Source organism: Saccopteryx bilineata, chromosome 12 (genome assembly GCF_036850765.1).
Source record: "Saccopteryx bilineata isolate mSacBil1 chromosome 12, mSacBil1_pri_phased_curated, whole genome shotgun sequence".
In the NCBI taxonomy this organism is placed as follows: Eukaryota; Metazoa; Chordata; class Mammalia; order Chiroptera; family Emballonuridae; genus Saccopteryx; species Saccopteryx bilineata.
In genome coordinates, this window is record NC_089501.1 from 8,107,860 (window position 1) to 8,134,215 (window position 26,356).

General features: G+C 37.3%; 1 protein-coding gene and 1 pseudogene across 4 annotated transcripts in view; one reads left to right on the forward strand and one right to left on the reverse strand.

The window, feature by feature from the left end:
• Positions 1-26,356, reverse strand: part of REV3L (REV3 like, DNA directed polymerase zeta catalytic subunit) — a 187,195-nt gene that overhangs the window by 150,620 nt on the left and 10,219 nt on the right. For 2 of the 4 annotated variants that reach the window (XM_066247759.1, XM_066247760.1), the window contains exon 2: positions 25,566-25,693. The exons of the other annotated variants lie outside the window; for them this stretch is intronic. The gene's annotated coding sequence lies outside the window, so the exon portion shown is untranslated. The remainder of the gene's footprint in view (positions 1-25,565; positions 25,694-26,356) is intronic. 4 annotated transcript variants of the gene reach the window in all.
• Positions 17,305-18,244, forward strand: LOC136316281 (small ribosomal subunit protein eS6-like; annotated as a pseudogene).

Genomic DNA, 26,356 nt, shown 5'->3' on the forward strand with positions numbered 1-26,356 from the left:
TTATTTTTCTTTCACTTTTGAAGGATAATTTCAAGGTATACAGAATTCTAGGTTGGTGATTGTTTTCTGTTAACACAAAACATTTCACTCCACTCTCTTCTTGCTGCATGATTTGTGAAGAGAAGGCCAATCACTAGCCTTCTTCCTGTATGGGTTAATGTTTACTCTCTACCTTCTTTTAAGGTTTTCTCTGTCTTTCGTTTCCTGTAGTTTGAATATGATACGCATAGGTGTAGGTTGGTATTTACCTTATTTGGAGTTCTCTGAGCTTTCTGGATCAGTAGTTTGGTGTCTGTGATTAATTTTGTAAAGTTTTTAGCCATTATTACTTCAAATATTTTTTTTGCTCCTTCCTATCTTCTCCTTCTGATGAGCCCATCAAAGGCATTCTCCAGTTCTGTTACAATGTTTCTAATTTCTACTATTTCCTTTTGATTCTTTCTTAGAATTTCCATCTCTCTGCTTCTGCTTACATTACTTATCTGTTCTTGCATGTTGTCTGCTTTTTTCATTAGGGCCCTAAGCATATTAATCATAGTTATTTTAAATTTGCAATATGACATTTCCAAAATTCCTGTTACATCTAACTAGGAATTAGGATATATTTACTCTAGCTATAGGTACCAGGGGCTAAAATTTTTAGTATCCTTATTTTCGTCTCTCCTCTGTCCCTGGATTTCCCTTTAAAGGTCTTAAATAGAGGGCAAGCCCTGCAGTTCTTTCATCTATTACTATTATTATTATTATTATTATTATTTATTACACAGGAGCCCTGTAGACCTAGTGGTAAACTGGGAGTGGGAGTGGTAGGGAAGGTTCTATAATCCTATGATTAGACCTGGGGCTTACAATGCTGTGGCCATCACAAGTAACTCTCAGCTTCCCCACTCATCAGCTTAGATGAGACAGACAGCAAAGATAGTGGGAGCTAGAATAGAGTTGGGCAATTCCCTTTTCCCAGACTGGTTCTGTAGCAGTTTCCCTGATGGGTAGGTGGAGAACAGAATGCTCTGAGGACATTTCAAAATGGTTATTATTCCTCTCCCTCTTTTGGAAGCATGAGTTTTTTTTCTCCCAATCTTTACTCAAAAAAGTGTGGGAGCTCCCCTAAGACTGGGCCTCCATGAGTTTTTAACTGTCAGGCTAACCCACTCAACTTCAAGCAGTTCATCAGTTACAGGTTAAGCTTTCCTACCAGTTTCTGGCTCCATCAGCTTCTGTGTCCAGAAAACTGTGATTCTCTGAATTCACCTGTCTCTCCAGGTTTGCGGGCATTGGTTTACTCTGTGACCTCAATTCTCTGATAGATCCAAGAAGAGTTGTTGATTTTTAGTATGTTCAACTTTGATCTTACTGTGAGGACAATAGTGATGACTTCCAATTTCTTTCATGTCTGAGTAGAAAACAGAATTCCTGTGTCCTTTTGATATGTTTCCCTTCATTCTTTGAAGAAACACTTTCTCAGTTTTGGAATCAGTAAGATGTTCCAGGTTCATCTTGTGCTTTTTCTGACCCAGCCAAAGAATTAGCTATCTCTCAAGGAAGTCTTGGTTCCATTTAGTCAAAAATGTTATTTAGAAATCAAGATCTGGACACCAAGTGTGATCACTGCTATGAGGATATCAATACTTTTAGAACCTCTAAGCACACAGAGCTAGGAAATTTATATAGTTATAACACACACACATACACACACACACACTTATTTATATGCTTATATTTATCTATCCATCCATCCACCTTTCTGTATATATAACGAAAACTAAGAGGTCAATTCCAACCCAACACCCCAGAGACATTCTAGTTGTCCTCATGTCCATGGTTCCCCTTGTCCAACAGTAAGAAACCTAGATCCCATTATCCTAAATATATTTACTCATTTATACAAGCATACAAAATATAAAAAGTTTAGAATTACTACCACTGAGAAAGACATATCTACTAACTAGAATTTATGCTTACCGTTATTTTTTGAAGGGGGGAAGAGTGATAAAATATTCATGTTGTAAAATGTAAAAATACTAACTATATTTTGACAAATATGTCTATCTTTATCATAAAACATTTCCCATTTCCATTACCACTCAAAATCCCTCATACTACTTTTCAGTTAATCCCACCTTCTCTGAGGCAATCACTGTTCTGATTTTTCACAGCAGTTTTATCTAGCACTTCATACAAATGGAATCACACTGCACACAGATTTCTGTACCTGAAATCTTTTGCCCAGCACAGTGATTTTGAGGTTTGTTCATGACAGCACATGCATCGTAGTTCATTCTTTTCTATTGCTTCAGATTAATTCCTTATATGGACATATCAGTTTGTTTGCCCATTTTATATATGAGAAAAAAGGTTCAGAGTACCTCAAGTCACACAGTTAACTGATGAGAAGAATTCCAAAGACCTCAGAACCAGAAGTACACTAAGCTCTTGATTCTTAGTTGCTGTTCTCCAGTGGTTTTCAACCTTCTTACACTTGGGGACCAGTGAAAATAGAATTATTTTGGGGACCACTAAGGCAGAAATTACCCTGAGAATAAGCAAAATCGACTAAGATCATTTGGTTTATAATTTCATACAACATCTAAGTGGTTGACTCTTTTGTGGACTGGTCCATGGAACAGTGGTTGAAAACCACTGTTTTTCATTGTACCAAAGCACAACCTCAAAGAAGTTAAACTCCAAACCAAAAACCTTCCAGGGATATAGCTTTTTCTTTTTTTTTCTTGTGGAAGAGACAGAGAGAGTCAGAGAGACGAACAGATAGGGACAGACAGACAGGAAGGGAGAGAGATGAGAAACATCAATTTCTCACTGCAGTTCCTTAGCTGTTCATTGATTGATTTCTCATTTGTGCCTCAACCAGGGGGCTACAGCAGACCGAGTGACCCCTTGCTCGAGCCAGCGACCTTGGGCTCAAGCTGGTGAGCTTTTTGCTCAAACGAGATGAGCTCGTACTCAAGCTGGTGACCTCGGGGTCTCAAACCTGGGTCCTCAACATCCCAGTCCAACGCTCTATCCACTGCGCCACCACCTGGTCAGGCCAGGAATATAGCTTTTATCAAATGAAATTAGTGGCCTTGACTGGTTGGCTCAGTGGCAGAGCGTCGGCCCAGCGTATGGATGTCTTGAGTTTTACTCCTGGTCAGGCACACAGGAGAGGCAACCGTCTGCTTCTACACCCCTCCCACTCCCCCTTCCCTTTCCCTCTCCCTTCCCTTCTGGCAACCACAGTTCAAGCTCACCCTGGGCACTGAGGATGGCTCCATAAAGCCTCTGCCTCAGGCCCTCGGTTGCAAGCATGGCCCCAGATGGGCAGAGCATCAATCCCAGAAGGGGGTTGCTGGGTGGTCCCGGTCAGGGCTCATGCGGGAATCTGTCTATCTTCCCTCCTCTCAACTTGGAAAAGAAGGGAAAAAAATGAAATTAGTAATTTATAAGAAAGTATCTATTTATAATGATAAAACTTTTAAAAATCGCCACTATAATATTCTCCAATAAATAGAAAAGGAAAAGTATAAAATTAAAAACTCATTGGACCAAAAGCATTTTTTTTTTAAACAGGGACAGAGAGTCAGAGAGAGGGATAGATAGGGACAGACAGGAACGGAGAGAGATGAGAAGCATCAATCATCAGTTTTTCGTTGGGACACCTTAGTTGTTCATTGATTGCTTTCTCATATGTGCCTTGACTGTGGGCCTTCAGTAGACCGAGTAACCACTTGCTTGAGCCAGTGACCTTGGGTCCAAGCTGGTGAGCTTTTGCTCAAACCAGATGAGCCCATGCTCAAGCTGGTGATCTCGGGGTCTCGAACCTGGGTCCTCTGTATCCCAGTCTGATGCTCTATCCACTGCACCACCATCTTGTCAGGTCAAAAGCAAACATTTAAAAATATTTAAGAATATCTACGCCCTGGCCAGTGGATCAGTGAATAGGGCATCAGCCTGGCATATGGACATCCCAGGTTCGATTCCCAGTCAGGGCACACAGGAGAAACAACTATCTGGTTCTCCCCCCCCCTCCGCCCTTTTATCTTCCCCTTCTTCCTCTCTTCCCCTTCTGCAGTCAGTGGCTCAATTTGTTCGAGACTGGTCCCACGCACTGAGGGCAGCTCCATTGAAGCACATCAAACTCAGGTGCTAAAAATAGCTTGATACTCGAGCACTCACCCCAGATGGGGTTGCAGGGTAGATCCTGGTAGGGCACATGTGAGAATCTGCCTATCTCTCCTCCTCTCACCAAAAAAATAAATAAATAAAAAAGAAATCTATACAGTATACAGTTACCAACACTGACATTTCTTCCATTATCAATACTCCTTAATCCTCGCTTCTGTGAATGCCCATTCCAAATTAACTTGGTGTTTCTCAAATAATATCTCCTAAACATTTACCCTATATTCTGTTTTGAATGAAAATAATTTATATGTTCACCAATTTTTCCTACTTAATCTTATATAATGCCAAGGAGTACCTAATTCTAGCATTTCTAGACAATTTTTCAGCCTTCTGAGTCTTATTCCAAGTCTGCCAAATCATCCATTTTTAAATCTCATATTTAGAAAATCTAAATCCTTAAAATATAACAAAAAAGACAGTTCTTTAACCCATAAGCTTTAAGCTCGTTGTCAGACCACAACTGATTTAGTTATTCTGATCTAATGAGGAGACTTTTTCTGTATTATCAAATACTACTATTTTCCTCCCATGATGAAAGTCTGTGGTGACACCATTCAAAATGTCCTAAGTCATTACCACGGATGAAAAAGCCAAAAGTAGGGAAATACCAAGAGTGGGACTGCCATTTGATTGGACTATCCAACCACCTCTTCCACTGCCCCAAACATATATGCCAGGGGTCCCCAAACTTTTTACACAGGGGGCCAGTTCACTGTCACTCAGACCATTGGAGGGCCGGACTATAAAAAAAACTATGAACAAATCCCTATGCACACTGCACATATCTTATTTTAAAGTAAAAAAACAAAAAAAAAACGGGAACAAATACAATATTTAAAATAAAGAACAAGTAAATTTAAATCAACAAACTGACCAGTATTTCAATGGGGACTATGCTCCTCTCACTGACCACCAATGAAAGAGGTGCCCCTTCCGGAAGTGCGGTGAGGGCCGGAAAAATGGCCTCAGGGGGCTGCATGCGGCCCGCGGGCCGTAGTTTGGGGACCCCTGATATATGCCCTACCTCTTGGTCAAATCTAGATGAAGTTCCTGAAGTAACTAGAACTTGATGTCTTCCTCAGAGGCTATAAACAAATCTATAATCTATTACAAATGATGTATAACCCATAAGGTTCCCCTCTAGCAGGTTTCCACAACTCTCAGGTATTACAAAATAGTATCTACCTCACAAGAACAAAGTAAAATATAAAGTGTACTTGCTGAGTACCTATATTGATTTGAAATGCTCCCACAATAAGTCATGGGTAAGAGTAGTATATAGCCTTTGTGTTATAATGCTAATTCTCCAGACATGAAAACAGATCAACTTTATATTTAAGCAATCTATCACATATATGATGACTCAAGAACTTAGTCTATAACACAAAATGAGTTATATGAGAACTGATTTCTCTTATTTCATTTACAAGTCACAATCCTTAGCTCCTAATTTATGTGAAATAAAATGTCAATTATTATTCTGAGTGAAGAAAAGTAAAACTTCAAGGTGATAAAAGCATGAATAGAATTCTATCAAGAACAAATGACAGTTTGATTACTAATAGCTATGGCAAAGACAGCTGTTTAGAATTTGGGTCACCTTTTTGGTTTTAGGTTCTGAAAATTCCTGTGAACATTTACTTTCACCCAAAACAAAACAAGAAATTTTGATATAGCCCAGATAACATGCCTAAGAAGCTAGCCACAAGTTTCCCCAACTCTAAGTCTAATGAAATTAGACTCACATGAAAGACAAAAAAAAGGTCAGGGATGTAATGTCACTTGCTCACTATTCCTTTTCACCATTAGAAAAATTTTACAAAGCAGGTTAATGTTTAAAGTACACTTTCCTCATCTGGCAAAGAGAACTTAACACTTTTCTTCCTACTTCTGAAATATTGTGGCCAAAGTGCAGGGGGTTTATGGAAGGCAATGACTAACCCAGAGAACTAACAAGTAGTCATGCAACAGAGCCTCTCATCATTTCTAGGAGTTAACTAAATAAAATGGCAATAGGAAAAGAACATAAGTTCTTAGAACATGGGAAACTGCCTTGGAAGGAAGGAAAAATAAAAACTTTTGGTCCTAGTTAAAATGTCAATGAGAATATACTGTCTAAAGAAAAAAGTGTTAATAAAAACACGGGTAAAAAAATTAAAGGTGCCTGACCAGGCGGTGGCGCAGTGGATAGAGCGTCGGACTGGGATGTGGAAGGACCCAGGTTCGAGACCCCCAGGTTACCAGCTTGAGCACGGGCTCATCTGGTTTGAGCAAAAGCTCACCAGCTTGGACCCAAGGTCACTGGCTCCAGCAAAGGGTTACTCGCTCTCCTGAAGGCCCACGGTCAAGGCACATATGAGAAAGCAATCAATGAACAACTAAGGTGTCGCAATGCACAACGAAAAACTGATGATTGATGCTTCTCATCTCTCTCCTTTCCTGTCTGTCCCTGTCTATCCCTCTCTCTGTCTCTGTAAAAAAAAAAAAAAAAAAAAAAAAAAAAAATTAAAGGTATGAAATAAATTTACAAATTGACATATTAAAGTTGCCCTATACAAAGCTTATAAAGAAAACTTCTAAAATATTTTCTGGCTTAGTTGTTCTAAAGAAATTAGTGGAATATGCCAACAATCGACCAGACATTTTTATTGACTACCTAATATTTATAGGTGATGTGGATTTTTAAATGAATTAAAATACAATATTCTCTTGCCTTTACAGACCTGAGAATGAGGTGGCCACTAAGCTACACTTTAAGGCATGACAGAGATGAAAACAAATGCTTAGGGAGCCGAGAAAAAGAAAAATTCATTAGAATGGGGATGTAGCAAAAAAGGCTTCATGGAAGCGATACTTATCCTAGATTTTAAAGGATGGTAGGAATTTAATTGGCACAAACAGGAAAAGAAGATTAGAAAAGGTAGAGCAGGAAAATATGGAGGTTAACAGGATATTCAGGAAAATCCAAGCATATAAGTGGGGCTGAAATATAGGGCTCACGGTCAAGAGAAAAATAGGAAAAGGAAAGCCTAAAAAAGAAGACTGGAAAGAGTTCAAGTAAGTCCCTAAACACTACAAAAAAAGTTAATTTTTAGCAGTGGGAATTCAATGATTCTGTGTCATAGAGACACATAATCTAGGTTTTTACTATCAGATGAATCTGTTAAGTTTCATTTAACAACTATGCTATCTTCACAGTCATCAATCCACCAAATCTTATTGAGATTTAGAATCAATAAATGCTGAGGCTAGTTAAATGCAAAACTTTAAAGCAGATCTAGCTGCTCAACATCCAACATGATTATAGATAAATCGTGTGACCACATAACTTGTCATCCAAATCAGGATTATTAAGAATAAAGGAGGGCACCATTAATAATCATGTAAATTAGAATTATCTCAGTCACACTGGGATGGTTACCTTAATTAAAACATTCCCTAAATCATAGGGACTTTTTATTTCTTAGATCCTCTTCGGTGGCAATATCCTACTGTGGAGCAGTAGGAGAATCTAGCATTTGATATTAAAATTAGTGGCTATGAGATTTTAAAGATATAGACACATATTAAAAACAATAGATCTATTCTTGTAATAGCAGCAGAGACTTAAAGGATGAATAACTTCATGCAAATTTGTATAAGACTTCTTTGCCTTAACTAATAACAACTATGTATACTGATTACTAATGTCACAAAACCTTTTAGACTCAGATGGTATCTCCTGAGCTTTTGCGGTTTTTATATTTGAAAACAAGTTAATTTTCAAGTACACCTACTATCTCAAAGCATATTATTTTTTGTTTTAACATACTGAAGGGAAAAAATCTGTTTTTATTAGTAAATTACAAAAAACACTGATTGGTTTGCAAAAGACTGTTATGTGGGTGGTTGCAGCACTTGACCTTTAGCACTCTTGCCAAATATCACACTCCATGTGTTATGAATCACCAGTAAACCTAGATGCCCTCATATGAGATATTTCAAACCCAACCAGAATTAACTAAGAAACAAAACAGTCCTGTGGTCTTAATGAATGAAACCAAGTAGTCTTAAAATGTCAGGACTTTAGGAAAGCAATTTAACCTCTTTCTAAATATTAACTTTGGTCAAAGTCTAGGGCCTGATTAAAGAAGGTCTTGACAGTGCAAAAGGAAATCAAACTTTTTTCATTAAAAAAAAAATTATATATATATATTCACCTTATGACATATCACTGGTGCTTTGGACAGTGTCTGGAATGTAATATATGCTCTGTAAATGTTTATATATTATTTAATAATCAAAAAGTAAAATGTCTGAGCTACCTTGGTATAAACATTGTATTTACTGAGTATTAGCTGAGACTTTACCTTAGAATTTATAAGTTGGTATTTCTTTCATAAAAACTTATTTAAAATTTACTTTAATTATATTATTAAGCATGGTCATGTCACTACTGAACTCTGCTTACCCAAGATTAATATCAATTTTCTGGCTCTTTAGGGCCATTCACCTAAATACCTAATTTGATGACATTAATTATAAGGACTAGAGCTGACATAATACAAGGACTAGAGCTGAAAGATCATGTACAGTTAATACTTTGGCAAGTGAGAGCCAAGGGCAAGTGGAAAGAACCCTGCAGAAGACACTGGTGTGCAGGAAACAGAATGCAAGAGAAGCCAGACCTGTTTGTACCATGAGATAAAAATCTAGAGAGATTTCTCTGCATTATAGTAGTAAATCTCCTTATCATTAGAGCTCTTTTGAAAGGGCTTCTGTTCTTCGCAACTAAATGATTCCTGACTAGAAAATGGATGATAAAACATTTTGGAGAGGAGTTAATACTTGAGATGAATCTTTAAAAAATGAATAGACAGAGCTTCCATTCTAGATGGAGTAATAGGGAACAGATTTATCCTCCTGCCTGAAACAACTAAAAAAACAAAACAAATACATGAAACAATGGTTTTCAGACATTGGACAACTAGTATAGGAGAGTAATCCCAAGAGAAGAAAACAAAGTGAGCCTCCCTCCAACAGCTCTATGCTTAGAGTTTCCAGGGAGCAGAGGGAGACGGAACCCATGTAGAACCCAGCAACTCCAAGTTAAGAAAATAGATCAAACTGTTATTACAATCTGCCTAGTGGAGTACCAGAGAGGATAGAGTTGCAGAGAGAGAGAGGAATAAATCTGCAGAGGATCACCCTCTCAAATCTTTACTGAGTACTATCAACACATACTTGTGAAGAATCTACCCGAAGCAGTAAAAGGAGTAATTAGAAGGAGCAGAGGAAACAATCCCAGGGACTTAATGACAGGAACAATCTGTTTCATTCACGAAAGAAAAAAAGCTCACACTTCACAGGACATCAGGTAGAATAATCATAAAGTTATTGCCTCAACAGTAGAGCAAAATTAGCCCTAGATAAAATTTGCTCTGGTACCACTTAACCAAGCATAAAAATAAGCATTGAAAGTATCAAACTATTTCCAAAAATAAGCACTGAAAGTGTCATACTATTCCCAGAATAAAACTCAGGAATATTTCTAGAAACAATGGAAACAGAGAGTGGATCTGAAAACCCATAATCTACAATGTCAGGGTTTTTTCAACTGTTTAAATTAGGAAATAGTGCCTCTTCTTTTTTTCAGTAAATATTTACCAAAACCCTACAAGATATCAAAAAATAATTATGGAGAAGAACATATTAAGCTAAGAGAATACTATCTTTTTCACTTTTCTGTGTGTGTGTGTGTGTCCACAGATATATATAAGATCAAGGTTCCGACTGCATTTAATTAATTAAGAGTCTTCATTTTTATAAGAGGAAAAATAGCCTGACCAGGCGGTGGTGCAGTGGAGAGAGCGTCAGACTGGGATGCGGAGGACCCAGGTTCGAGACCTCGAGGTCGCCAGCTTGAGTGTGGGCTCATCTGGTTTGAGCAAAGCTCACCAGCTTGGACCCAAGGTCGCTGGCTTGAGCCAGGGCTTCTACTATAGCCCCACAGTCAAGGCACATATGAGAAAGCAATCAATGAACAACTAAGGTGTCAAAACAAAAAACTGATGATTGATGCTTCTCATCTCTCTCTGTTCCTGTCTGTCTGTCCTTATCTTTCCCTCTCTCTCTCTGTCTCTGTAAAAAAAAAAAAAAGAGGAAAAACAATTTTCTCTTCTGGTTCTACACTTGCAAAAGTAGAGCCAGAAAGAGTAATAACTGTCAACAGAAGCCTGACCTCTGCTCCTGAGGGTACTATGGGTCTGTTTTGGGAGTTTAACACTAAGCAAGCCCATGATAGGTTTACATGATTTTTTTAAAAAAATATGTACATATTGGGGTTTTCTGCCCCCCCAAAAAGCAAATGCTTCATGCATTTGGCTCCTAGTCCTTTTATGTAGCTACTCTCCAATATTAACTTGGAGATGTCTCCATTTCAAAATCTGCCAGCTACTGAAACATGGGTCATGAAAAGGAATCTTACTAGGTAAAGTTGAGATCACATAAGAGTGCTTATAATAAACCAGTTCCCCCAAACAACTCTTGTAAAGATACTAATACCCATTCTACAAAAATAAGCTTCAGATTTCAAATATAAGAATTTTTTATGATTACACTTTCAGACACTTGAATCAGAGATATCCAAATATTTTTTATTTTGTAAATCTGGAACACTGCAATTGATATGTGAAAAAAATTAAAAGCATATACTGCTTTCCTTTCAAGATAATAGTCCTTTTATTCACCTACCACGTAATTTAACAAACTAGCTAAATCTCTTTTATCATTTTGGATAATTCAAGGCATCTGTATATACTCAAAAGTTTTTCCACAATTTGATATTCTTTTCTTTTCTTTTCTCTCTCTCTTTCTCTGTCTCCGGAAAGAGAGAGGGATAGATAGAAACACACAGGAATGAAGAGAGATGAGAAGCTTCAATCATCAGGTTTTTGTTGTGGCACTTTAGTTGTTCATTGATTGCTTTCTCATATGTGCCTTGACTGTGGGGCTACAGCAGATCGAGTGACCCCTTGCTCGAGCCAGCGACTTTGGGTCCAAGCTGGTGAGCTTTGCTCAAACCAGATGAGCCCGCGCTCAAGCTGGCGACCTCGAGGTCTTGAACCTGGGTCCTCTGCATCCCAGTCTGACACTCTATCCACTGCGCCACTGCTTGGTCAGGCACAATTTGATATTTTCAAATTGTAAGTTTACTTTATCTTAATTGGTTAATTAGTTTTCCATGGCCTAACTTTTCTATATGTAAAAATTTCTGTCCTTTAAAAGGCATTCCATTTATATTTCCAAATCACCTTCTCAGTTAATAAGACTATAAAAACTAAACAAAACATGTTGATTTCTTACTTGTATTATACTTCATGTCTATTTAAGTCTACACAGTCCTAGGAAAATAAATAAACATATTTGAGTCTAGCTATTTGATAATATTATTTTTATTGCAAATTAAATAGTTAATATGATATAATAACAAACACATTTCAGAATAAAAATTTAATGACTTTCAAGTGATTAACATATAGAATAATAAAAAAAAAACCTTTGATATATAAAACTTTAAAACATAGCTTACTTAGTTCTTAGTTTATACATCATTAGAATTATTTCATCACATTACATCTTTACAACCACCACAATCCTGGGCATATCTTGTGGTCCCCAGATCGAACTAAACCATTTTTAGCTGGAACATAAATTATTATGAACTTATGTTTTACTAATAATCTGTTAAAAAGGTATATGCCTCTATATTAAAGCTTTATCTTCTGAAATATCAATACTTCAGTAATAGCAACAAAACCAATACCATCAAAGAAGTCTCCCTAAAAGATAAATCTGATCATATCAGGGGAAAAAATGTAGAAGAAAAACCTAGAGCAAATCATACAAGAGCTATGAGACAATATCTTATGGTCTAACATATATGTAATCTTGAAATCACAGAAACAAAGGTCAAGAGAAACACATGAAGAAATGATGGCTGAGAATTTTTCACATTAAATAAAAGATACCAAAGCAAAGAAACAAGATGTACAGAGACCAAACTAAAGAAAGTAGATATATTATATTTAAAAACAAAGACATACCATATCCAAAGAGAGAAAAATCTTCATGACAGCCAAAGTCAAAACAAAACAAAATTTTACACACAGAAAATCAAAGGTAAGAATTACAGCAAAATTATGCAAGACAGACAATAATAGAATGACATCTTTTAAGTGCCAAAAGAAAAAAAATGGCAATCTACAATTCTAGTCAGCAAAAATACTTCATAAAAATAAAGGCAAAATAGTCTTTCAAAAAATAAATATGAAATAATTCATTACCACCAGACTTGTCCTACAATAAATGTTAAAGGAAGTTCTTCAGATTGATGAAATATGATATCAGACAGAAAACTATCCACAAAAAAGAAATCAACATTCAAAATGGCATAAATGAAAGTAAATATATTACCTTATTTTTTATATATAATTGCTCTAAAAGATAACTGTCTAAAGCAAAAATAATAGCAATTTATTTGTGTGTTGATAGCACATATAAAAGCAAAACGAATGATAACAAAAGCACAAAGGATGAGAGGGAAAATTGAAAGTACACCATTATAAATTACTTATAGCTATGTGCTATTATATGAAGAAAGACTGTGATTAGTTACAAATATATTACAAACCCTAGGGCTGCTTTTAAAACAATTTCATAAAAAATAAATTAATAAGCAAACAGTGGAAAGAAAAAGAATAAAGAAATACTCAAGTAACTCAAAAGAGGAAAAAAGCAAAAATAGAATAGAAAACAGCTAACACAGTGATAGATTTTAGTCCAACCATATTACCAATTACATGAAATATAAACAATCTAAATACACTAAAAGATGGAGACTGTCAGACTAGATAAACAAATCAGCCCAGCTATATTTTTCTGTCTACAACAAATCCATTTTAAATGTAAAAACATAAATGAGTTGAAAGTAAAAGTATAAAAAAGATATGTTGGGAGACAATTCTCCAAGGGTGTCTCTGTTGGGGTAGCCTGGCCTGCAACCATCTCTCCAGTTCTTCATTATTAATAGAAAACAAAGTAGAGATCCAGGAATCTCATGTCTATTGCCAGCATCTATTAGATCTTTGGCATGTTAAATTGTTAGCTCGTAAGAACGTAAACTCTCAGACTCTTCACAATTCTTGATGTGATATACCATGTAAACACCAATCAAAAGAAAACTGGAGCGGTTATATTAACACACAAGGAAGACTTCAGAACAAAGAATATTACCAGGGATAAAGAGCCCATTTCATCAAGAAGACATAATAATCCTAAATAGTCACGGACCTAACAAAACTTCAAAATACACAAAGCAAAAAATGACAGAACTGAAAGAGAAACAAACTCACAAATGGGAACTTCACTCCTTTCTCAATATTTGATAGAACAAGCAGATGATAAACACATGGAAAAATTCAACCTTATTAGTGAGATAAATTATACAAAAACATAATGAGGCCCTGGCTGGTTGGCTCAGTGGTAAAGCGTGGGTCCAGCATGCGGATGCTGCAGGTTCAAATCCTGGTCAAGGCACACAGGAGAAGCAACCATCTACTTTTCCACTCTGCCCTCTTCTCTCTCTCTCTCTCTCTCTCTCTCTCTCTCTCTCTCTCTCCCGTAACCCCTACTGCAGCCTTGGCTCTACTGGTTAGAGCACATCGGCCTGGGTGCTGATGATGGCTCAGTGGAGCCTCTGCCTCAGGTGCTAAAAATAGCTCAGTTGTGAGCATGGTACCAGATGGGGGTTACAGGGTGGATCCTGGTTGGGGCACATGCGGGAGTCTGTGTCTATCTCCCCCTCCTCATTTGGAAAAGAAGAAAAAAAACTCAAATGAGATACCATTTACACCTACAAGAATTAATTTAAGACTTAAGAAGTCTGATAATTCTAAATGCTAGTGAAAATATAAACTATCAGATACTGCTGGTGAAAGTATAGGTTGGTAGAGCAATATGGAAAACAATTTGGCATTACCTAACAAAGATGTGCACACCATCCACAGTAAAACCATAAGTTTGTATACACATGCAGTAGCAGACATGTACAACAGTTTAATAACAGCATTGTTAATACTTGGGGATAAAAAAGCAAGAAATAACACAAATGTTCATAATGGCAGAATGAATAAATAAAATTGTAGTACAGCCATATAACGCATTTCTATACAGCAGTAAAAATGAATGAATTATAGCTATATAACAACATAGATGACTCGCAGAAATATTGGGGGGTCATATACTCAAATAGCTCCAAAAAAATAAAAATAAGCAATATATTGTTTAGGGATATATATAAGGTAAAACTATAAACAAAAGCAAGTAAATAATTAACCAATATTAGGAACCAAAATTAGATAGGAGAGGAGGAGGCAATCAGTTACTTCAAAGATATCTGGCCTGACCAAGGAGGTGGTACAGTAGATAGAGCATTGGCCTGGGATGCTGAGGACCCAGGTTTGAAACCTCAAGGTCGGTCGCCAGCTTGAGTGCAGGCTCATCTGGCTTGAGAGCGGGATCACAGACATGACCCCATGGTCTCTAGCTTGAGCCCAAAGGTCGCTGGCTTGAGTAAGGGGTCAATGGCTCAGCTAGAGCTCCCCACCCTCTCCTGCCACGGCACATACAAGAAAGCAATCAATGAACAACTAAGGTACCATATTGAATAACTGATGCTTCTCATCTCTCTCCTTCGCTAAAAAAAACAAAAGATATTTGTAATGTTCTATTTCTCATCCTGGGTAGTAGACAGATGTTTTCTATATTATTCCTTAATATATACATATGCTAAATAGTCTCATATTTACTATATATTTATAGTTTAAAATTCTTATGAAGAATAAGTAATAATACAGATTCATTCAGCAAATATTGCAAACAAAATAAAAAATAAACTCATGAAATACAGATACAACACCACTTGTTAGGCCCAACCAGACGTTGAGATTCATGCGACCCAAACAGGCCACACTAGACATTGATTATACTTAGCAGGATAAAAAACATGAAACATGCTAACAAGGAAGTATCAAGTAGTTACTCATAGCCATTCAGGGGATATTCTCGTTGGCACTCCCAGGTAGCAGGTCAAGAGTAAGGGAATGCAATCACAAGGATTGGTGGAGTGGCTACCCTACATTGGAAGGACCAAATAGCAAGCTATATCGTATATATTCAGTCCCATAGATACTGCTTCCTGAGCCTTACAACAGGACTTGCTCAATTATGAGAGTTATCACACTCAGGGAAGCCCAAAGCTGTAATTAATATTCCACCAGTATTTACAGTTCATTCAATCCTCCCAGTTTATATGTAATTTTTTTTTTTTTTTGTATTTTTCTGAAGCTGAAAACGGGGAGAGACAGACAGACAGACTCCCGCATGCGCCCCACCGGGATCCACCCGGCACGCCCACCAGGGGGCGACGCTCTGCCCACCAGGGGGCGATGCTCTGCCCCTCCAGGACGTCGCAATGTTGCGACCAGAGCCACTCTAGCGCCTGGGGCAGAGGCCAAGGAGCCATCCCCAGCGCCCGGGCCATCTTTGCTCCAATGGAGCCTCGGCTGCGGGAGGGGAAGAGAGAGACAGAAAGGAAGGAGAGGGGGAGGGGTGGAGAAGCAGATAGGCGCTTCTCCTGTGTACCCTGGCCGGGAATTGAACCCGGGACTTCTGCACGCCAGGCCGACGCTCTACCACTGAGCCAACCGGCCAGGGCCCAGTTTATATGTAATTTAATAATCATGAATCACTTTTACCAAAAGCAATGGTACTTAATTACATAACTGATATTCTATCTTTACCAGATTTCCAGGTGAATAAAGCTAGTAAGGCCAAAACTGACCAGAGAAAAGAAATGCTGTTATTAACCATACTCACAACAAACAGGGAGATTCAATTTAGAATGGTACTAAGCTAAACATGTATTTAGTTTATTGAATCTGAGATGCCAATGACTATAAGACACCTTTAATTTTTGCACTAAGAAAAAAATGCTGCTAGCTTGTAAGACATAGCTCAATTACTAAAATATAACAATGGGAGGGAAATGTACTTCTTAAAATCAATAAAATACATAATAATCCACCTCCCAATTTCCCCCTAAAATATCTAAGATATACAGCCCTACCTTGGAAAAAGAGTCTGCTCCAAATTAAACCAGATGCCTACTAAAAACTTTCTTAGATGTCTAAGGTTGTATTCTCCCACTCATTATCTCTCTTCCTTCATTATTCTAAAAACACACTTCTAGTTTTCTCCATCCCTGGACGTTAAATTAGTTTCCACCACTGATGAAATCACCAAAGTCCTAAGGACCTTTACAGCCTGGAGACTTACAGGTAAAAATAAACACACACACCACACTGTCTCAGGTTATCCATGTATAAATTCACTTCTACAAAACGGAAAGACTGTATGTAGACTGTGAAGTGAGAACAGGGGAAAAAAAAACTCTTAACATTCAATCTAGTAGATGCACACTGGATGAAGTAGGTTGTGCACAATTATTAGCTTCCTACAACTTGGAGGGCAATGCTATCAGTTTACGAGCAGAAAATGAAGATGACTGAATGGCCTTTCCATACTTTGCCTACTGCAAAACACCAGAATTGGGTAAAAAGCCTCTTGTTCATAGATGGTTAAGCATGGGACCTATACAAACATTCAGCAGCACAGATAAAACATCTTATAATGCCAAAGAAGATAATCTGGGATAATTTACATCGAGAAATGGAAGAAATGTAGAAAGCTGTTGTGTGTTCTCAATAAAATTAAAAAGTTTCTGTGAAACATCTTTCATAAGGAAGACGATCAGTTGAAAAGACCAAGAAGGAATAAAAACACAATGGACATATGCAGACTAAGGTATATAGGAACTCAAAGAGATAAGAAAAAAGAATGTAAATAAAACCAAAATCCATACCTGAAATGAGAAAAATCAATATTTCAGAAAAACATATCAGTAATGTAGAACATGAAACCAAAAATGTTTACCAAGAATATGAAAAGATAAAGAGGGAAGACAGGTATAAAAAAGCAATGTGGCTCTTTTTCGTGCCATTTTGGAGGGTTGGCTGCTTCAGGATGAAGGTGAACATCTCTTTCTCAGCCACTGGCTGCCGGAAACTCATTGAAGTGGATGATGAACGCAAACTCTGTACCTTTCACAAGAAGTGTATGGCCACAGAAGTTGCTGCTCACGTTCTGGGTTAAGAATAGAAGGGTCGCCTGACCTGTGGTGGTGCAGTGGATAAAGCGTCAACCTGGAAACCCTGGGCTTGCCTGGTCAAGGCACATATGGGAGTTGATGCTTCCAGCTCCTCCCCTTCTTCTCTCTATCTCTCTCTCCCTCTCTCTCTCCTCTCTAAACATGAATAAAAAAAATAAAAAAAGAATAGAAGGGTCATGTGGTTTGAATCAGTGGTGGGAATGACAAAAATGACTTCCCCATGAAGCAGGGTGTCTTGACCCATGGCCGTGTTTACCTGCTACTGAGTAAGGAGCATTCCTGTTATAGACAAAGGAGGACTGGAGAAAGAAAGGGCAAATCTGTTCAGGGTTTGCACTGTGGATGCCAATTTCAGCGTTTCAATTTTATCATTGTAAGAAAAAAAAAAGAGGGTGCAGGGAAAAAGATATTTCTAGTATCAGAGATACAACCACTGTGACATATCACCTGGGGCCCAAAAGAGTTAGTACAATCTGTAAACTTTTCAACCTCTCTAAAGATGTCTAATAATATGTTGTGAGAAAGCTCTTAAACAAAAACATAATAAACCTCGAACCAAAACACCCAAAATTCAGCATCTTGTTACTCCATGGGTCCTACAACACAAATGCCCAGCATACTGCACTGAAGAAACAACATACTAAGAAAAACAAGCAAGAGGTCTCAGAATACGCTAAACTTTTGGCAAAAAGAATGAAGGAGGCCAAATGAAAACACCAGGAACAGACTGTCAAGAGGTGTAGATTGTCTTCTCTGAGAGCTTCTACATCTAAGTCTGAGTGCAATCAAGAATGACATTTCCGGCCCTGGCCGATTGGCTCAGTGGTAGAGCGTCGGCCTGGCGTGTGGAAGTCCCGGGTTCGATTCCCGGCCAGGGCACACAGGAGAAGTGCCCATCTGCTCCTCCACCCCTCCCCCTCTCCTTCCTCTCTGTCTCTCTCTTCCCCTTCTGCAGCCAAGGCTCCATTGGAGCAAAGATGGCCCGGGCGCTGGGGATGGCTCCATGGCCTCTGCCTCAGGCGCTGGAGTGGCTCTGGTCGCAACAGAGCAATGCCCCGGATGGGAAGAGAATCGCCCCCTGGTGGGCGTGTCAGGTAGATCCCGGTCGGGCGCATGCAGGAGTCTGTCTGACTGCCTCCCCGTTTCCAGCTTCAGAAAAAATACAAAAAAAAAAAAAAAAAAAAAGAATGACATTTCCTAAGAATAATAAATAAGACCAGACAACAAAGCTCAAAAAAAAAAAAAAAAAAAAGTGATACAATCCACAAATACAGATTTTTTTTAAAAAGCCTGACAATTGGAATAGAAGCAATAATCAAAGGGACAGATAACAGAAGAACAATACCCAAATAAAAAGCAGCAGCATCACTATTATCAAAAGGATTTTCTTGTCTCAGTCAAAAATTAAAAGACATCAGAATAATATTTAGAGAATTTTAAAGAAAAAAGTCTGAGATACAAGAATATTCCATATTAAGCCATGTTGTCATTAACATGTGCATGCAGCAAAAGGTCATTTTCAGATATTCAAGCTTTCAGAAAAGTAACCCACATGTGCATCTCCTGAAATACAGCACCTGAACACATGAGGCAATCGAAAAAGTAAATCAAAACAGGAACTCAAGAATTGTTCTAGTGTTGTCTAAATATATTAGTGGTTATGTATGCTCCATATACATATGGAGTTGAGTCCAAATTTCTCTATTGAACTATATAAGCTAAAAAGGTTTTTAAAGAAAAGATACATAGTTTAAAACATTCATCATTTACGTTAGTTTTAAAGATTAACTTAAGAAGCTGAGTGATAAAAAGCTAACATAAACAAAATTCCTTGCATTACACGTAAAATACTTAAAAATAGTGACAGGTAATGATACATCACGAAGAGTCAAAGTAAAAAGAAACAGGAATGATTATGACATGGGATAAGAAATAGGATTCAAGAAAAGAATTAAAAAGTCTCTTGTTTGATAAAAGATTTCTACAGTGCTACTCAAATGCAGACTATGAACTAGCTGTTACAGGTCTGCAACACGACAAAACTTGAAAGTACTTAAGTTGCCTGTTTAATATAATAATAAAAAGAGAGCTTGTATTTTGCATGTTGGTTTTTCCCCTCATCTTATTTTTCTAGTAATTACTATTAATGTATTTTAAAAAGTATCAGACAAAAAACTGATTCTTTACCACAAATATACTACTTACAAAAATTAGGGGATATTTCAAAATAAATTTTAAGCTATAAAATATCCCCTAATTTTTGTGAGCAGTGTAGTTTGAAAAGCACTGCTTAAAGACATATCAGTGGTGAAGTTTTATTTGCCAAATGACTCATCAAAATATACAAAATTAAAAACAATTAGACAAAATGGCAATTAGACCTATAAGGCAAAAAATAAAGAACAAAATGGAAGTGGAAAGAATCCCCTTCCATGAAAGATTAAATTGTTTAAGAAACATATACAGAAGATAAAAACAAGCTACGATCAGTCATATTTTCTTCAGGAAGCCATCTACTATAAGATGCTCCATCAATTTAATATCAGCTTTTCAGGAGGAAAAATTACTGTATTAAATGTATACATTGTGTAATGTATTACAGCCTCCGACATGTTAAACATTCCTTTTATTTTTGTATTTTTCTGAAGCTGGAATCGGGGAGGCAGACAGACTCCCGCATGCGCCCGACCGGGATCCACCCGGCACACCCAGGGAGCGATGCTCTGCCCATCCGGGGTGTCCTCTGTCGCAACCAGAGCAGTCGCTCTGTCGCAACCAGAGCAGTCGCTCTGTCGCAACCAGAGCCAGTATAGCGCCTGAGGCGCCATGGAGCCATCCCCAGCGTCAGAGCAAACTTTGCTCCAATGGAGCCTTGGCTGCGGGAGGGGAAGAGAGAGACAGAGAGGAAGGAGAGGGGGAGGGGTGGAGAAGCAGATGGGCGCTTCTCCTGTGTGCCCTGGCTGGGAATCGAACTCGGGACTTCCGCACGCCAGGCCGACGCTCTACCACTGAGCCAACCGGCCAGGGCCTGTTAAACATTTTTTATAAAGGATTAATCAAGAAAACAATAGTATGTCAACAATTTGATCTTAAATGAAAAGCTTCTTGTTATTTATAAAATATTGGTAATATAACAGACTCTAAAGAATACCTAGATAATTTTGAAAAATTAAAAACTATGTAAAGTATGGCAAACACTAGCTTTCAACCACTCCCTACTATAAATCACATAAGGATTCCTGGTTTTGCTTTTGATGCTGCCTCGTAAAATTATATATGAAAGGTCTGCCAACTTTAAAGACTTGAAAAACAAATTAAATGACTCAAAATATGCTAAGCTGTCCAGCCACCCAGTTCTCGGATCCTTTTATATAGAAGTTAAAGGAAGAACTCAAAGTATTTCATGTCAGATGCTGCACAGGTCACAGATGCCTCTGTTACCCTTTCTTTCCAACTCACTACAATCTTACTTAAAATGTAGGGTATTGCCTGACCAGGCAGTGGCGCAGTGGATAGAGCGTCAGACTGGGATGCGGAGGACCTAGGTTCGAGACCCTGAGGTCGCCAGCTTGAGTGCGGGCTCATCTGGTTTGAGCAAAGCTCACCAGCTTGGACACAAGGTCGCTGGCTCGAGCAAGTGGTTACTCGGTCTGCTGAAGGCCCACAGTCAAGGTACATATGAGAAAGCAATCAATGAACAACTAAGGTGTTGCCAACGAAAAACTAATGATTGATGCTTCTCATCTCTCTCCGTTCCTGTCTGTCAGTCTCTATCTATCCCTCTCTCTGACTCTCTCTCTGTCTCTATAAAAAAAAAATAATTAATTTAAATGTAGGGTATTATTTGAGTAGTAGTTAACTATTGCTTTCTCAAAAACCTCAGTCTTTCTTCCATGAGGCCTAGTGAACAAAGGCTAGCCTAATCTACCTACCCTAATATAACCACATGGTACAGACTGGCTGAATAGGTAAAGGATTACATATAAATTAGAGCACTGTTTGAATCACTACCATGGTATGTGTTGTAAAACTCAAAGCAACATTAACAATTTATTCCATGTGGCAAAGTATTTTCTACCTATGCTATACAGTCTCATCATCTAGAAATCGTTCTCCAAAGGACGATCCTAATTCTTGGACTATCTGTCAAAAGGAGTAGTCTAGTGATAGAACCAATTAGGAGAAAAAAAAGTAAATCAAAGATAGGATCCTTTAGGAACTGCTCATTTTAAGCCACAGAATTTAAAAGGTTAGTTCTCTAAGATGTGCTAAAGTCAGGATCTTTTTCTTTCTCTTCCATACCTAATATTTAAATCTAACTTCAACTAAATGTGATCTAAAAGCCTCATTGGCACTATAAAAGCTCTTCATAGAATGAAAAAGTTATTTAAATAAAAGGTATTTACCATAAAAATAAACAAATGGAAAAAACATTTGCAACTCAATTCACAGTCAGATTTTTCTAATATATGAAGAGTTCCATGGAATTAAAAAGCAAAAGACCAATTGGCCACAGGAAAATGGGTGAAAGATAAACAAGGAGTACACCAAAAAGGAAATACAAATGGCTCTCAAGTATACGGAAAGACACTAACTCTTGCTCATAATAAAAAAAATGCATGTTAAAACTACACTGAGATCCATGTTTTTATCTATTAAATTGGCAAAGATCAAAACATTTGAGAACATAATCTTGGTGAAGACATGAAAAAAGTCTCATATTGCTGGTGGGAGTACAGATAGAAACAACCTTGTATTACAGTTTTTTTACTTAATGAAATTCTTATAAGACATTTTTAAAATGCAATACACAGATACTGAGCCTAGTATAGGTTGTTGATCATTTTCAAAAATGTGTTTTAACTGTCTGCTTTTATAGAATTGTTTATATAATAAAGCAGATAGATAGCAAGTTTAAGAAACTTGGATAATGAACACAGTAGTCCTGCTTAGATGAAGCAGGACTGCTCACCTCAGGATACCTTATTGTGCAGTTACTGGGTGCTCAGTAGATATCTGTAGAGTGAATGGTACCAGTAATGGTGCAAAGGAATGACGAGAATAAAATAAAACAACAAATAATTAACTAAATTTATTTGAATTGTTGAATAAATTGCTTAAAGGGCACCGTTTCCTGAAAAATGAGTCAGCCAGCAACGGTGGTATAGTAGATTGTTACAGTAGTGACCCCCCCTTAGGGCTTGACTATGTGATTTGATTTACTTGGGCCCATGGTACAACAAAAAAATACATGGAGTTTGCCTTCACTAGCTGCTCCTGTAAACCCTAGAACTGCCTCCAGATGAAGGGAGCCTCCTAGAGACACATGGCCCTCCAACACCCCAGCCAACAGCCAGCACCAATGTCCGGACCTATGAAAGAGGCCTCCTATTAGCTCCCAAATGATGTATCAGCTAACTGCAGCCACATAAACCAGCCCAGCCAGAAGCAGGAACAGAGATGAACTAAACTCAGCCCAGAATGAGCAGCTAAAAAATGTCTACTGTCTTAATACCACTAAGCTTTGGGAAGGTTTGTTATGCAAAAACTGATTCAAGTGGGAGGGTAATAGGAATTGGTGGTCAGGGAAAATTTTTGCTTTACCTGTTCAGTTTTTAAAATTTCACAATGAGAACATATTTATATATGACTTGTCTAATTAAAGTTTATAAAAATATTTTATATAAAATTAATATTAAAGTTCTACCATCACCTTATAAAGATACAGACATATAACAAAATAATTCAGTCCAAACCGGAGCATGAATTAGAGAGGAGACATTAACATTGCTCAGAAAAAAAAAAAGTGGGTCAGTACAGAGTAACAGGGTACATTATCACATTAAAAAAAGTATTCAGTAAGAATGTATTCATGTTCATTATGTCTCAATAATGACTATTATTAAATCCGGAAGTATTAGGAGACACATATCTCATTTTGCTTCTCCTCTTCTGTATAGGCGAGTAATGGCCATTCAATACATATTCCCTCATTTTAATCCTCACATGCTATGAAATAAACATATGCTGAATGTGGGCAAAACTTAATTGACCTATCCATGCCTCACTTCCTCAATTGTAAAATGGGAATAATAGTACTACCTATTTTATTGAGTTGTTGTGAAGATTAAATCACTTAAAACAGCATAGAGGAAGGGTTCAATAAATGGTTTATCATCTCTGTTAGTAAAATGATGTAAAATTAAAGTCTTTTTAGCCTGACCTGCGGTGGCGCAGTGGGTAAAAGCGTCAACCTGGAACACTGAGGTCGCTGGTTCGAAACCCCAGGCTTCCCTGGTCATGGCACATATGGGAGTTGATGCTTTCTGCTCCTCTCTCCCTCCCTTCTCTCTCTCTCTGTCTCCTCTCTCTAAAATGAATAAATAAATCTTAAAAAAATAAAAATAGTCTTTAAAATATTTTTTAATTTTAATATATTGTGTTAACACAGATTCAAGTGTCCCACTCAATATAACATCTTCACCCCCACCTCCATGTCCTGCCTTTGCCACCCTCCCCCATCACCCTCCCCCCTTCCCTCTGGGATTTGCTGTCCTGTTATCTGTTATGTTTATATAGATAATTTCACTAATCCCTTCACCTTCTCTGATCCCACCCTCTCATTCCCTTAAATTAAGGTCTTTTGACTACCCTGACTTCTATTTTAAAATCACTGAGCATCATCAACCAAAGAGTAATCATCAATATTAATTTAAAGATCTTTCTAATGACTTCATGAAACAAATGAAAAGACAATGTTAAAACAAAATAAAACCTGGAAGTATACACAGCAAAAAATATGGTGAAGAGTACTGAAACTTCAGGCAATAATGAATTCATTCAGTCCACATTCTACAATCCTAAGTAGGTTTAAAAACCACAGGTTTCAATTTTTGTGTGCTACCAACTCACAAGAGGCTAAAACAAGCAGAGAGCAATAAATCCTAGCAGTCACCTTTACTGTGACCTCTGCACACACACTTTCAACACATTCTACAATCATGTAAAAGAAAAGGCATTACTGATGGCTATGGAAAATAAGGCTCTTTCACAAGGTTGCACTTAACCTAATCTGCAGCATTGGAAAACTGTAGTTACACCTTGATCAATGGCTTTACACTGCTGCTTCTCAAGACAAGATCAGTCCTGGACACTTTTCTGTCTATGCGCATGCACGCAGGCACGTGCACACACACGCACGCGTGCACACACTCACACACATCAACATTTAAAAAAAAGAGTCCTGGGTGGGATACTTACAAAATAATCATCAATTTTATAGAAGGTGTTTTAAACATGTAATTAATTACATAGCCTGTAGACATGTGAGTCAGTGACCAAATATAAAAAGCCTTATGCCACAATGTGCAGGTATTTTTGTTTGCCCTATTGTTAGGAATGAATAAATGCTACAAAAATTGTTTTTCATTTCAATTTAAGACAAACTATTTTTTAAGTGAGGTAAACATTTTTTCTTTTTAAAAAAGTTTTTATTGAATTTATTGGGGGTAACATTGGTTAATAAAATTTTATAGGTTTCAAGTGTACAATTCTGTATCATCTGTATATTGTATTGTATGTTCAAGTCAAATATTTTAAAGAGTGCTTATATATACAGAAGTAATGTGGCCGATTCTGGCATTAGAAGGGTAAAGTACAGCTATGTTACTATATATATCAGACATTTGCTGGTAATTGTATTTAATCATCATAATCCAAAGAAGTAGAAATTTTTAACTCATTTTATAGAGGAGGAAGTTAAGGTTCACAGAAGTAAAATAACTTTCTCTGTGTCTCTCAGCAGTACATAGCAGTGTGGAGAGTACTGAGGGGTGCGGGGAGGCACCAGAGGGTATTGGCATGTGACTTATTCCTTTAGACAAACACAACACCCAGTGCAGTTAAGTTCTTTATCAGCCATGTGAAAGGGGGCTAGGGCTATGGGAAACCAAAGAGATAATCTTTTAGGAATGGGCAAAGGAGCCACAGAAGGCTTTAAAAAGAGGTTGACATTTGAGTTGTTACTTTAAGGATGAGTAGAATTTAGCAATTTCAATGCCAAGGCTCACCCCCACCCCCCTCATCCCCAATATATTAACCAAAATGAATTACTTACTTGAAACTGAGAAAAACAATTTTGAGAGAAATCTTCCTCAGATATATTACTCCATAGTTTTAAAACAAATAATATGATGACAGTTTAATTTTTAGGTTGCTTTTATGTGGCTTGTCTTGGTTTTTATTCTGAAATGAAATTTAGATTAGTCATTTTCTTGTTCTGAGAAACTAGGAGTATGCCAACATGTTTTAACTTCACATTTTTTCACATTTCAACATGTATTCTTACTTACAAAGTCTTTCATTTAATCATCTCAAACAAAACCTAATTTAATATATAAATTACTTTGAAGTGCAACTATATATGCAGAATAAGATTTTTTTAAATTCTTGTTATACTTCCTTGGTAATTGTAATAAATAGAAGAAAAAATAGAAAACTCTTGTTATGTTGTTATATATTACACAAGCATTTTTGAGGTAACACGCTTTCTTTTGTTTTTTGAATTGTTTTTTATAATAAATGTTCTCTCAACCCAAAGAAAATTTAAAAGTTGCCCCCAAGGAAATTGACCTCAAATTCTTAATATTTCCCACACTATCATCTAAAAAGAAAATAGAATTGGACAAAAATAAAACCCTAAAATTTCCAGTGACAATTATGACCCTTTCTTCTAAGAATTTACTTTGCTAGGTATATATTCAATTTCTGCTGCAGAGAACAGTCCAGTGCGTCAGTACTAATTAAGGAACAAAATATTTTCCATAAAAAAAAATGAAATGTTTAAAAATCTAGAGAGAGCTTGAAGAAACACAAGAGATCACCTAGAAAAGTTAAAAGGAATGACCC